The sequence below is a fragment of the Glandiceps talaboti genome, chromosome 2 (genome assembly GCF_964340395.1).
Source record: "Glandiceps talaboti chromosome 2, keGlaTala1.1, whole genome shotgun sequence".
Lineage (NCBI taxonomy): Eukaryota > Metazoa > Hemichordata > Enteropneusta > Spengelidae > Glandiceps > Glandiceps talaboti.
The window spans coordinates 13,561,611-13,577,660 of NC_135550.1; the positions used below are offsets into that span (position 1 = coordinate 13,561,611).

At 35.1% G+C, this 16,050-nt stretch overlaps 1 protein-coding gene across 1 annotated transcript in view; it reads left to right on the top strand.

Annotated features, from left to right (window-relative positions):
- The window catches only part of LOC144453641 (fermitin family homolog 2-like), a 36,210-nt gene that overhangs the window by 1,204 nt on the left and 18,956 nt on the right, over positions 1 to 16,050 (top strand). The window lies entirely within an intron of this gene.

Sequence of the window (16,050 nt, forward strand, 5' to 3'; positions counted from 1 at the left end):
GGATGTCTGGAGGAAGTCACCATTGAAGAAGTTGAACAATTCAGCAATTCACAATTACTGCATACTTGTATATAAATGATCAAAAAAGGGCTGACGAAAATGAGTTCGTAATCTTATGTAATATCTGAACACTTGCTGGAATTTCTGTGAACAGTGCTATACATTGTAAAAATTACAGTGATGTGTAGGCCTCTCAAAATCACCATTTTACAAAGTCTAGTCATTTCTGCTATCCCTTGAGAAATGTGGAATATAGATGAAGAAAGTTGCCAGGCAACAGTTACTAATATATATATAAGCAGGTCAGTGTAAACTGACCATGTTGAAATCTACAAGTGGGTATTTGATCATTTATAGACACTAACTGTATGTGCTTGGACTTCAAAGATGGAATGACTAATAAAAGTTAAGTCTCCATCCCTAACACATAATCACACTAGGAGATTATCAACAGATGGACAGAATTTAGTGGGAAGGAAACGTCTGACTGATAATCAAGTGTATTAATGGAAATACAGTCTGTACTTTGGAACATCACAAAAGTGTGTGTTGATTGGAGATATACTAAATATGGTTATCACTATGGCTTTACTGTGTATCTTAATTCATTTGCCTAATTATGTAGATTTTTGCTGTGAAATAGTGGTTTTACTACCAGGTGCACAGGTAGTCTTCAGCCCTACTAGTGAATGCATGTCTGTGTTCATATATGGGGCCATCTTGAAATATACTAGTATATAATAATGCAAAGAGGCTTCAAGTGTTTTCATAGTTGTATCCGCATATCACAATAGCAGACTTTCAGGAAGAGTGTCAAATCTAAACTTTGAGATAAAGAATTAGCAACAAAAGAAGTGCTGCTATGGTTCACATAATACAATTCAAATAGTACAGTTGAATCTTGAGCTGAATACCACCCCATTTGTCGACCACAAGTGTTCACAATGCATCGAAATGATCAAATTTCACAGTCATGGGCAAATACCAGAACAGTGTCTTTTGTATTCAACATTCTTGTGAAGTTCATGTGAGTGTATACTTTTACAAGTTTTAGTATTTCAAAATACTAGCACTGTTGAAGTTTGTGTGACCTGATTCTGTATCTGACCAAAACAACATGACAAGAAAAGAGAAAAAAAAGGCTTAGATCTACCCGCTAGCACATGTTTTCTTTTCAGGAAAAGAGTGGATAGAAAAATTGAATGGTATTGTTAGTGTTTGGATTGGGTCTGTATAAACATCTGTATCAGGGTGGTATTTTAATAGTCAAAAGTTCATTGAAATCTTACTTGTCATTAAAATGTGAAGTATTACAGAGAGACCAATATTGTACTAAAATAACACCATTAATTAGGAAAGGACTGTAAACGGAGATAGATTTACAAAATAATTACAAACAGATGATAGCCACTTTCCAGAGAGAGAGAGAATTGTGTAATGTGCCTCCCCTTTGTGGGTTGGTGACTGGATGGAGCACCAACCTAGCAAAAAGGAAATTGGTCATGATGTATACATGCCCATATCATATGAATGATATTTGATAAAAACTGCTGGATATGAGCTAAGATTATAGGACAGCGGAAATCTGGTGATTCATTTCACAAAGTAAGGACTCTGGTGTTTGTAAACTGATGTCGTCGTCATCGTTGTTCCCCCCCCCCCCCCCCTCCTGTGCCATGAATTTACATGCATCAAACACTTGGCAAGACCATGCTCTGTGTCATCATCATTCTTCGGATATATTTATTTATAATATATGGACACAAATTCCAATTGTCAAATTCATCATTGCCGTGTAAGTCAATCATCTGTGTACTGTAATTTGATTATAGTTCATTGTCTTAATGTCAATCAATTTCAGAGTTCATTTACATTTTTTAAAGGACAATTTACTACATCAGTTAGGATGAGAGTGAATGATTGGTGGGGTGGGGTTGGGGTTCATTGCTGATGCAATATATATTACTGCAGATGGCAAGGCTTTTGACGTGGGTGTTTCTGTGATCAATGTGTAATTACTTATGTTAATGAAATGGAAAGCGAAAGTGATGAAACTAAAATAACTACATGTCGTATATATAATATATACTGAGGATTATATATCATATGGATAATGGATGGAATAATTGAAATAGTTGTAGCGCACATCTGCATTCCGTGTAAGAAGAGAGTGTATCTGTAGACCAGGATATTATGACATAAATAGTTTATGTATGTTATATCACCCAAGTTGATCAATTCTAGAGAAAAGCGATAATCAGAATAGAAGAGCAATTTCCAAGTAAACAGGTTGTTTATTGAGCAGATGGAAGAGATGACAAGTGAGATAAATCATCCACTCTCCTGATGTCCTCATTATCTGCCATTTTGTAAGCCCCTAACTGTCATCTTCTCTGTAGTCAGTTAGATCGTTAAATCCATATCAATGAAATTATCACAAATATAACAAAAGCTAGTTAAAGTAGTGTGAGCGCTGGTGTATTTCTGAGTAATTTGTTTTAAAAAAACCCCTAAAATTTGAATTTTATGTAGAAAAAAACACAGCTTTTAGTTTTATTGAGAATAGCAGAATTTAGATAAAGGAAACAAGGTTCCTTTTCTCTCTACAAATTTGAGTGACCAGAAAAAAAACATGTGTTACAGCTTACAGGTGTACATTAGACAGCTGGTTTCCAGGTGTGTGTTTATTGCACCATAGTTCAGCTTAGTGTCAGGGTTCACACACACACACACATGTATTGCCATTTCATTTTATTTGTACAAAAGATTTCAAGATTCAGTGAAGTACATACTGCAAGTTAAGTTGCTAGATAAACATAATATCTGTTTTGGTATACTGGTAGGATGGACAAGTTTTTGCATACACTGATACAGGTAGGATCAATGGACAAGGTATCCCATATTTGTCAAAAATATTGGTATGTGTGATTTGTGATGTCGACCGGGTGTGTTCAATTTATGGGTATTTTTTATGGCAATGATCCATGGTCATATCGCTGTCTAAAGGGCAACCTGTGTCACAGCGGTCAAGGTGATATGTACATTTGTATGATTGAGGTAATACATCCTGTATTTCTATTAAAGATTTACAAACGTAAACATGATCGCATTGTTCAGAAATGTTCCTAATGATGTCTGGTTCTTCGAAATACATCTTGTCTTGGTACTAAGGAGCTACTTAGATGATTGATGCCATGTGTGTGTGTGTTGAACTCTTGATGGGATAGAATTGATGAAGAGCAGTCTCCAGTTTGTTGTCTATACTGTTTCCATTTATCATCCGATGGATAGATACCAACCAGCAGTGAATAATCCGTATGAAATGAAATCAATAGATACATGATACGCAGATTGAGACATATACTCGCGGGAGAAAATCGCCTACGCCATTTCAAACGACTTGCTCATGAATGCAGACCTCGGTCACTGCTTGTTGTAATGTAAAGAATGTTTGCTAAAAAATTCATGGTGATTTTTAAAATGAAAAAAAAAATATAAAAGTTTGCAGCTGTTTGAAGGATGAAGTATCTCAGTGTTAGAAGGTGATAGCGGATACTTTCATTTGAAGGCACTTGGGTCTATGCCTCTCACAATGATCAAATTTCAGCCACGAGGGGTGCTGCCAGTTATCAACTGAAAGTAATATTAGTAGAGAATGAAGAAATAAGAAAAATAATCGCATTGCATCAAAGAGAATTTCTGGGGGCCAGTGTTCAAATTTGATGGCATAAAGTTGGTATTATTGGAATACCATTTCTATTTTCACCATCACTGTTTTCTTCGTTGTGTGAGTGACGTGTTCAACACTTGAACAGATGATGGTAAAGTACCAACAAAATCTCATTCTGGATTATATTTCTAGGCTTTACCACGTATATCTATAGTGTTTGTATGTGGGGGAAAACAGAGAAAATGTCTACATGTCTATATGTACGTACACAGTTCAGAAGTCAAGGCAATCCTTAAACTTTGAATATTTTTATTTTGAAATGTGGTTTAAGTATGACCATGAGACTTCCCTTTTGAACCTTTGATGTGGTGTTTTTTTTTAACAAGTGCTTGTGAAGGCTATACACTTTAGTTGGCCTCACTACTGACTTACATGTATGATTATCTCACATCCTTCCTTCCCTGTGTATTGTACCATAATTGCTGAGCAAGGGCTTGATGATGGAGGTGTCATGACCCCAGATTTTTAGTACAGCTGATCTCTGAGTAGCAAGCTCTTAAATTTAGAGTCACTCTGAGTGTATTATATTTGTTTGCATAAAAAAAAATGAATAATAATAGTAGCTAGGCATTAAATCACAATATAACATTATTAGATGGTATATGGTATAAGCATGAGAAATGGTGCCACTGAGATTGATAATCAAAACTACTGAAGTCAGCTAGAAGTGAAAGGATGACTCTAAATGTCAGTAACAAAGTGATATTTATCCAGCATATGTTCATCAGATATAAATTTCTATTTCCAATCGATAGTCACCATTTATAACATTTATATTCAGTGTGCTCCTGATATCATAATAACAATAAAATCACAGGGAATTTGCAAAACAAAAGAAACATTGTTTATTTATTTAGAAATGGTAGGGTGGAGCCCACTATGCTATTGTAGGCTGGAGGTAGACCTCAGTACTTGATGATAGCAAGTAAGTTTATGCATATTTAGATTGACTGACAAAGAGAAGTGAATAGACGATTTACCAGTTAAAGATTGGTGTACTCTACTTGCCAAATACCACCGTATTGAGATTGTACATTTCTAGTGTAATGGATAGTGATGACATGTTGATCTAGGACCTGGTCTTCATCTGGAGGCACTGTCTAGGAAATTACTTGAACCTGTAGAATGCAGTATGGAATCATGAACTTACTTGCATCTTATCAGGGTATTCAAAGGCCATAAACTGAAATTACTGATAATGCAAATATCAGTAAGTGTTTCTTGTATTCTAGTTAGATATTGTGTACATTTTTTAAGTGTTCATGTTGAAAAGAACTTGAACAGTGGGACATGTAAAAATGGTATAATATTTATAATACTGGTTGAGTTCCATGCCATCATCACACATGTTGCTACTCCAAAACATAATATACACATGGCCTTTACATGTCAATTGACTACTGGGAAGTGTGGCTTGTTTGTAAAAAGATCAACTCTACATTGTGTTGAGGCAAGATATTAAATCACAGTGTCTGTATAAAGGTGTGCATGTTGTCTGCTATTTCACAATTCTAGACATATTACTCACACCATGGCCCACATACTTCCAGTTCCACAGCTTAGATTTCTTTCTTGAGATAATTTACAATGGAACTTGTGGTTTCAAGTATACCTTGCAGGCTGAGATACTCAGGAAGTGTACAGGTCATAGGTCAAACAGTTTCACCTTTGACCAGAGAAAACCTGCATTCATGTGCATGCAAAAATGGTATCTTCACAAATTTGTGGTGTCTGCGGAGTGGTCTGTGGTGATGTGTAGATAATATAAGCATTGCATGATTGTACGATTCTTTCTTTTGTATAGACAGCCTCTGTTGGTTATAAATTGTCCTGGTGGTGTGTGTATGTTTTGCTGATTAGGCATAATTTCCCTAATGAATTACTACTCTGCTCAGCAAATAAGACATTGAATAAATAATCATTTGTTTAAGCAAACTTTGCGTAGGAAGAAGCTCCAACTGTGTGTTGATACTTTGGTTAAATGGGACTAATTGAGCCAAATGAATAACAGTTGATGTGAATATTCATGCATGACTGTCATTGACATTTGGAAGTCATCTCCAAAATACACTATGAAGGGTAATGAGGTAGAAGGAAACCAGCAAGGTTGTCAATATTTAAAACAAAACAAAACAAAACAAAAAAACGAAGGACAGATCAGGTTTTATAAACAGTGCAGTATATTGTGAAAATACATCATATTTTGAGTTTGTATGAGTGAAGCGTTACTATTCGATGAATGAAAAGGGAAGTGTTATATCTCCATGTTGTATTACAAAAGACTCACTTTGTAAGATAGTGAATGCATGATGGCAGTGTCTAGACTCACAGGGCAATTCATATTGTGATTTTTATAGATGAATAAACCATCATTCAAGTCCTGTACATCATGTACAATCACAGTCTCAATTTGTATTGGCAATGTACAATTTAGTTGAAAAAAATTGTCAAGTTCTTGTATTATGTACGTAATGATGTATCTGGAATACAGTACACTAAATTGACATGGAGGTGTCTGTATGTACTAATCATTGTGGGAATTTGCATCAACTATAATGAGTGAGTGGATGAATGAATGAATGAATGAATGAATGAAGCACTTGCCTTCCAATTGTCATTCATTAGCCAAGTTCTTTGATGCTGTGAGAGCGGCATGAGTGACTTGAACATGGCCTTTGTAGATTTGATTCTGGGGAGGATTATTAGACAAGGCGTAGTTGTTTAGGGATGCACATAGCTATGTAATCAGCCTAGAATTAGTTCACTGTTCACTGTTCTAGCTGAGTGACCACAAAGAATCACTCCAGCCAGTGACCTACCTTATATTGCTCTAAAAGCCTTTTTACTGACGCATCGTTTCTTTTCAATATGTGATACGTTTTAACAGAGCGACCCATTTAGGCATTGGGTTTTTGACCTTTGCAGTGGATGTAATAGTGTTTCTCTTTGAGCCCATTTGATTTAAAAAAAAAAGCAAAGTGGTTTAAACTCAGGTGTGCATCCGGAAGAAAAAAAAACATGTACAAGAAAAGTTTATTAGCAGGGATGTCATCAATCCAAAAGGTAACTAACAATGGCTTGATTAATGAGATGGTTTGTGTCTTTTTTTTTTTCCACCACCGGCAGGTTAAAAAAGAGAATCATTACAGTGTGTTCATTCTTCCGTGGCATAACTTTGTGCAGACAAAAAACCATGCTAATTCAATCAATTTTTAAGCATTTCCTCTTAATTGAGTTGTCTGCCATATTGTTAATACAATAAAACAACATCTCTGACTGTTGTATTGGACACTGCTTTGTTGGGTCTAGTCACCACGCTATATTTAGTACACTGTAGTGAACTACTTTATAGACAAAATTCCAAAATTGCTGAGATCATGCACCGCTTCATCAAATGCCTTTCACTAGATTTTAATTTTAAAAAACCTGTACGTACTTCAATGAGTAAATGTCAGAAGTAATAAAAGATTGTCGTAAAATTATAGTCATTTCAAGTGATCACGTTTTTCAGCCGAAGATACATGTAAGTATTATCATGTAAACAGTTTCATTTGCTCATCTCGTGAAAGAAACCTACTAGAAATTCTATGACTGGTAGCGACGTCAAGAATTGTCTCCTTGTGACATTTCATCACTGTTTTACTGCATTTTAAGGAGTTCTCATGGTCTGTGTTAGGGTTAACTGGGTACAATGTGGTCTTCAGATGTTGATATATGTGGCATTTTGAGTTCATAGACCAAACAACTTCCAAAGAAGCATGCAAAGTGTTTACAAGATGAATAGCTGAAGAAGCAAACAAGATGGCTGCACAGGTCAAAGGTCAGGCTGTGTGGCACCTCTGGAAAAGCTATCCAGAAAATATCTGACTTGGTTAGCTGTGTTGAAGAAATTGAATTCACTTATGCTGTACAGATGGCCATGTATGAAGTTCTGGTAATGAATTAATAAATATTGAATAAAAACATCGTTTGAAAATTCTCCTTTAAAAAAGATGAATGACTAATTAACATGTAAATTGTCTGTCAATCGAGACATTATTTTCTCTTTTAATTACATTTAATAACCAGTGCTATTAATGAATAATATGATTAAGGAATGATGCATTTGAAATGGGGTAATTACAACAAAATTGGCAATTGGCCATTGTCAAATGTCTGTCTAGAGGGGAAAATGGTGTACATCTGTATTCCTCACAAGATCCACAAAGAGAACATTTATGTTTAATAGGCATGTATATCATGAAAGTCAGACTACAGGATATGGAATTTCAAACTCTTGCATTATAATACATGATGTTTTTTGTGTTATGTAAACAACAATAACTGCAAACAATCAATGCATTCACACATTGATGACATTTGCATCCCAATGAATTCAAAAAAATGAATATTTGGAAACTGCTTTGCATATGTTACATGGTATGCAATATTTGAATTTGCTAGACACAAGTTTATAGCACTAACATTCCTGCGTGTGCTTACCACAGTAGGAATTACCAGATTTCCACTCAAATGCCTTTTTTTCATAACAAATTAAATCCAAGCTGTGCACAGTGATATGAATTAAGACACATTGTCAACAAGTTTAGTTGGAACAACAATTATTTGGAGACTATCAGTATCGTGTGGTACATTCTTTGAATGAATTCAGCATTGTTGATTCTTTATAAATTATAGATAATGCAACGTCTCTAGAAAAGTGCTGTAGGGCATGTGTTACTCTCTCTCAATTTCAACATGACATATCGAAGTAGATAAACTGAAGCAAGGGCATGATTAAGTTATATAACATAGCATGTAGCAATTGAATGAGACAGAAGACCCACCAACATAGTTGGTCCCAGTCTGTACATGTCTGTAATTCACCACTTTTTCTCTTATCAAGGGTCCTTCACAGATGTACTCAGTATGTGTCTATCGTTATATCATCGCATACGTGCCTGCATCCAGGTTGCAGCCTTTGTTGTGTACAATTTGTTGTGGTTTAGTAAAAATGGCTGACAAAAGACTTGACATCAATAAAGCTGCTTGACAATGTATCTTTTAAAGAAAAGAAAATATCAGGAAGAAGGGGTGTTCCTGTTGGTTGAATTTATACGATTGGAGATGAGATACTTGAATGGAAATCTCAGGTTGCTAAGAGTTGGCCAAGAATAACTTACCTTGGCCTATATACAGCTACATTCATAAGTACATAGTAATATGTGTACACTGGCTATGTACTATTTGTTTGGACAAGTCAGTTTATTTTGCAGCTTAGCTGTTCTTTGTCACTGATTTTCCACAACACTGCATTGCATGGTCCAGTGATGTATGGAGTAGTTTACAGCCAGTGGAATCACCCGTGGTTTTCTTGTGTTTTCGTCTTGTTTTGGTTTTTTATCGGCTATTCAGAAGGGGTTTAAATTGTTGAAATTCGATAAAATGAGCCCCACTGAAATGATGCAAATGATTGTGTGTCCTCTGTAATCAAGTATCTACTTAGAGGATTAATGAGTGCTCACTAGGTGCCATATTGACCTCAAGGTTGTATGCAGTTTGTGGCATACCACACAGGTATTTTAATTATCGGGGACTTTATTATAAATAGATTAGAATACACATAAATAATTGATTTGGTGTGCATGAAGTTCAAGACACATTGCACGGAATCCATGCAACTTTTGCAAGGCTTGTTAGTGTATCGTTATTTTACCAGGTGCAACAGTCTTTCTTTTGAAAAAGCTATATAATAGACATAAGGACCCAATACAAGTAGGAAATTGAAGATTGGAAAAAGGAAAAGGAACAACATTGCATCATGAAATATACAGAGTACTTACAAGCTGTTCATATCATTGTGTTGCTATGTTACTTAATTTAAGATTTGTTGCTTTTATTTAAAGCAAATTCATAGGTTTTGAATACTAGAAGTATCAACATGTGTCAGTGTATGGTATGATAACTGTCCTGAAACACACAAAAATACTGATATATGGGTATCCATAATTGAAACAAAACAAGTACGGACACATTCCAGACTTCTTCAATATGAATGAACATTACATTAGGAATTTACACATAAAAAAAAGAGAGAGAAAGAATTATGACCCGGGTGCTTAACATTACTAACAGATTAAATGTTACCCTACTTGAGCAGGTAAAGTCGTAAAATTTGGGTATATCTCTTTTTGGCACATTGTGTTTGCTTCAGCAATACTAGTAAATAATAATTTATTGTCAAACGGTCATCTTTCTACCCGGACTGAAACTAAATCATAAATTTAACGTCAGTTTCTGTGTCTGAATCGTGGTGGATAGGGGACATTGAAAGTTCATGATAGTGTTATGTACCAAGAGTAACTTACATCTGAGATGGCCAGTAGATCTTGGTCTTCCCTGACCAGTCCTCATTACATTGGGTGAAGCTGTAATTGGCAAGCATAGGTTAATATGTTATTGCATCAATCAGAGCTGTTTGATGACAGAAGATAGGATATGAGAATAGATAAGGCTGGTTTGTTTGATTTAGGTAGTGATGTGTAAACTGGTCTGTTTGATCCTAAAGTATAAGGACTTTACTTTTTAAAAACCATACAACTGAGCTACTCCTGTACCTTGAGACTTGAACAGTTAGCATACTTGCTTCATGACGTACAGTGATGGTAGGTATGGCTACGGAAGTTGAATATTATATCATGGAAAAGACAGTTACCAAAGTAGTAACCCCATCTGTTTTAATTTCATATTCATAACAATGTACATGGCGGTGGCCCTACCCATAGTTTATGTAGTTACCCTTGGATTGCACTGTAACTTGAAAGGTTGGATTATATTCCATTTTAATGTCCCTGTATGAGAAATCCAACCCAGAGTATCAGAGACACACACACACTGATATCGTGATTAAACCACAGAGATAGTGTATGAGTCATCAAACAAAGCAATTATATTTGTGATAATCTGTGTTTGTTCAGATGGCCACATATGTATTTCATGTCGACTAGATATGGCAGGTGTGATGTCAAAATAGAGAAACTATATATTCCCTAACTCTGTCATTGCCCTGACCTTGCCTAGAATTGCCAGGCTCTCCTGTCTTGCATCTCATTTTGTTTTGTACTACATCATAGATTCACTCATTCAGTGAAGAGTTTTGTTCATGAGCAACCACTATTTGCAAATTATATGATTGAAGCATTAGTAGACCAGGGGCAGGCCATTCTGTCTTAGTCTAGAGATTTGAAAACTCTTTGAAAAAGAGAGATCTTGAGAGATTTGGAACCATGGATAGCCTCCAGACTACTCTGTCCCTACCCACCAATCAAGATGGCTGATATTGATAACTTCTAACTTCATACTGCAAGTTCAGAAAATATGGTTCTATTGTTTCTTTTTTTCTCACCGATAAACTTTTATAGGAATAGGTTAGCACAGATTTTCCTTGTATTATAGTGAAACTTCACAATACACATACAGTGCGATAGGTCAAAGAAAAAGTACATTGAAAGGTCATGACATCATGGATTTCAGAAAAGACAGTATTGAAGAACGCAACTTAACATGAACTCATATTTGAAATTGCAACTTGATTAATTTGGGGAATCCCTGTAATTTTCTCACATATGTTGCCGTTTGAAATCCGGTACCACTTTCAACTGTCAGTGATATATGTATTGCTAACACTGGCACTCTTTGACATTTACAAAAGGGTACTATAATAGTTTATACACATAGTTCACTAGTATAGGATCAAATACTGTGTAAGTGGTATTTTTGAAATGTTAGCAGTGGATAACAGGCAAGCCAACACCCGTCCCCGACTTGTTTATTAGTATTTGGACACACATTTGTATGTAATTGGCATCAAACTTTGAAAGTTTATAGTACATGCATACATGAAGGACTGTGGTGTGACATCTTGTAGTGATGTTCAAATTAACACACACACAGAAATGAAACTTGAATGACATTATGATAATGTGAGTGTTTTTAAGCCATGGGTTGATTTGAAGTTCCTGTGTCCCTAAGGTTTCTTTGATAGCAGATCTATGGTGGGATTTCATGTGAATACAAATACACACATATGGTCATAATTGTATGGCATACAAAATGGGGTATCCTTCTATGGAATGAAATCATATTGACTCAAACAGGATGTCATGAACATCGGCAAGAAATACAAGTATGAAAATAGTATGGCTGCTATATTGATTTACAGCAATGGAAAAATTAGATATATTATTATTATAATTAAGAATTTGTGGATTTTAGTCATGGATTACGTACAACTATAAAATACAGTGTCTAAAAATGGAATATTTTTTGGTGTATTGGACTGTCATGAACATAATAAAATATAAGCGTGAGTCTCATGTGTTTGTACATGCATATCCAGTATATACCGTTACGTAGTCCAGACAATACTCCTATCTGAAAGATGAACACACTTAAAATAAAATACAGACATCCTCCATAAACAGCCATATTTGAAACTTTTGAAATTTGATTTGACATTTTATTGATGTCACTTGTTTTTTACTGCTCTGTATGATACTTTGAGCCTTCAATATTGGTCCAGATGGAGTGAGAACCCCCCAAAAAATGAGTTACCACTTCACAGTTGACAGCTTTATTACTCCTGTAATTACATACAGGTATTTTGGCCAGATTTCATCTCATCTGCTGAAATATTTTCACGAGGTAATATATAACTCCGGGAAAATTGACTGTTATAAAGCAAATAGAAAAAAATAATTATATTCACTGTTTGGAAATGCATGAATGTATTAATGGTTGCCTGGTTGACTAATAGGAAACATATTTGGAATTGTACTATGAATTATTATTCATATGTTTGACCCACTTCTAATAGAGTGTTTTGTTGATGAGTTATGCAAAGTATGTTTCTATTTTTATATTTTCAAAATTTACTCAGCCATTAGTACCACCAGAGTACACTTGTGTACTTTGTTTGGCAACAGCAGACAAGAAGTAGGGGTTTTTAAGCCAAAGTAATAAATGAATTTCCGGTTGTGATTTAGAGCCACAGTTGCTCATAATCCCATGGGGCATAAAATATGAATAATCAAAACCTATCAGTTGTATGCATGATGAGATACATTCATCAATAATATAGTCATATTTTGTGTAAATTACGTCTCTGATAATTCTTCACGATAAGCAAATATCAGTGTGGTTGATTTTGAAGTGTGATGGTGTATTTGATTGCTTTTCTGATTGAAGATCAGAAAGATGCAAGTTGAATTGGAAGCAAAATATCATGGTTGCTTCAGGTTTTCAAAAGAGATGTTTAAAAAATTGATGAGAGAGACTCGTTATCTAATCAAAAGAAAAGATAATTCAGAGATGTCCTGTAGATTATCAGTCATCATCAAGCTAATATAATAATGAATTATGTCTGTGCATGGTAGGCCATGTCAAACGTATCAAGTTTCCACGCATCAATTTCACTTTTAAAGAGATTGTACAATGTTCCATTTCTGTAGGCTTTTTTTTTGACAATTGCTGAGTACTATCAATGATTTGAGAAAAGATTGTAAATATAAAAAGTCAGCGAGGAATTGAATCACTTGGGAGGATTGACATTGACAATATATTAAGACACGTCTTCGTGGCTCATCATCACAATTAAAGCCATTGAAAAAAAAAGAAACACTTAAAAGATTTGAATTGAGTCGGTAATTATCACTAATATATTGTATTAACAAACTCATTAATGTTGTTATTGAAATGAAGAAATTGTGCCCCTGGATGTTGATCAGTTTAAAAATCTTGTTTTATGTGAATGAGAAGACATGCTGACTCTGTTGATCATAATTACTAAAAATGTACAGCTATTGAATGAAGGGCCAGGGTTTTTCTAAAAAGACAAATAGGTTTACACGTATCTACTGTAGGCCAAAAAAAAAAAAAAAATCTGGTTCTGGTAAGGGTAAACTTTCTAAAGTGGTGCGACGACGTGATTTTTTCTTCTTTTTTTTCTATTTTTTTTTTTTTTTTGCAAATAAGTAAATACACATTTTTTTGACATTTTACATACTCTGTTCTATCATATTTATCTCTTGAAAAACTTCCCTTTTCTTTGAAGCAGTTTAGGCTTTGTATTTAAGCAGTCTTGGCATGTAGGGTAGATTTCAGCTGCTTGTTCTCCATATCAGGAATAAATAAGGAACGGGAAAGCAAAAATTATCAGAAAAAAAAAGATCGCCGCGAGGGTATTCAGGGCACGCGCGTGCTGACCAGAACCAGATATATATATTTTTTTGGCCTAATGGTTCAAGTAATTGAGGTACTTAGATACAAGGATGAATTTATAGGGTTTCTACAAGGCTGGACTTGTATAATTTTTGACTAAATGTGTGATAATAAAAAACAGAAACTATGTGTGGTATGGGTGGTGGGAGCTAAGTTAACCCCCAACTCCTCACGTTTGTCTATAACTGTTAGTAGTCTAAGATTATAAAAGAAAGTCTTTATTCTCCAATTTCAAGACTTGCACGGTTTAGGCTTACATCCGTAGCAGGAAGTTTGACCTTAAACTTTGCAGGATCCCCGCACCAATGCAAGGAGTCAGTCCCATCTGTATGACACATCTGATCTTTTATATGGTTGGTATGGGGAATATGTCAAGCATGTGGTTTGGGGCAGTGCTTGCTGCAGCCAGATATGACCTCATTTAGTCAGCTCTGCTACACTGAGCACATCCTGGAGTTTCCTTTCATCGTCTATGGATATTATCAGTGAAATATGACTTTACATTTCCCTCCAGAGATGATTTTGTTTTCCCAGTGATGTCGGAAGAAAGCAGGTCTTGCATGTGATTTAAAAGCTGCCTTGCAATGAATTACACGGGCCAGTAAAATGTATAGGCGATGTGTATGATAGTAGAACTTTGGGAAATCAATCATTCTGCGTTTGTCAGCTGATCACATGACTGTAATGTACTCATATTATAGAAGTCATTGTGTACTTGATCCTGATATTAGCAGATAATTAAATCATGTAGATAATTTAAGAAATGAGCGTGGGTATAAACTATGTACAAGCGGTAATCGTAATAGAATACTTTATATCTTCCAAAGTATACTGTGATGTAGGCTTCTTTGCCAAAATGTACATAAAAGGTTCTCGAAATCATATTAGAATTCAGTTTCAGCTCCTCTTTTGAGACAGGAAAAAACAAAGAGATATGTTTTTATGTGGATCATTATGGTTGTATGTTATTAATAATAGTCTCGGAAAGAAACACAATACTGGCTGATATTATCATCGTGCATGACTCATTTGTTTCTACGTAACGTGTATCCGATCATAGCTAATGTTGTGCTTACCCTTCCTTGTTCCTCACTCATCATTGCAACATATATCTAGATGCTGACTATGTCATCAAATATTCCCATAATTTTTTTATGCATTGATGATAATAGTGTATCTTATTTCATTTTCAATTATAGCTTTGGTAATTTGAAAACTGTTGATTCAAGCGTATATATCATATATGCTCGTACACTCATGTATACATTACGCCCATCTTCTATTCTAACTTATAAATTGTATTTTGAACCGTAGTAATATGCAATTTTTGTTGCAATGTAGTGAAATGAATACCAGAAGTGAAATTTATCCAAAGATTTCAAAGTCTTTCAAGATTTTTAAGATGTATAAAGCATAAATAACAATTACGTATTACTCCTAATGTGTATGATATGGTTGGCCATGTTGGTACTCCCCAGGTGATGATTTCCGTTACAAGTCGAGAAATTGTACATGAATATTTGTTCATATGTGTAACACCCTTCATATTTTGTTTACATGTATTGTCGCAATTTGGCATTGTTTCAGCTATGATTCCTCTATATCAACTTGTTTAGGCAGGAGAAATTTTTTTTGTTGAGATTAATGTTTCTGTAGATGCTGAATTCCCTGGAGGCCTGCATTCAGGACATGGGGATTTCACCATAGGGAGCCTACCACACAATGTTATCGTGTAATAATAACTCTGATAGCATGAGGTGATTGCCCTGTTTTGGCTTTCCCAGTAGGAAGTTCAAAGTCATTTAAATTCATCATGATTTCATGTTGATTAAAGATTACGTGGTCCAGTTGTGTGTAAAGGTAGAGGCCCACCACCACCTTACACATGAGTGGTAAGCTTTCTCTGTGTGTCAGTTTGATTTCACTTAGGGTGATTGATTAGTGTTGGTACTACTGCCCTGTGAAAGGTTATATATAAAATATGAACTGAAATGTCAACCGACTTTCTGATCATGAAAATGATGGTTTTTCGGTATTTTTGTTCTGAATTATTTAATTTGCAG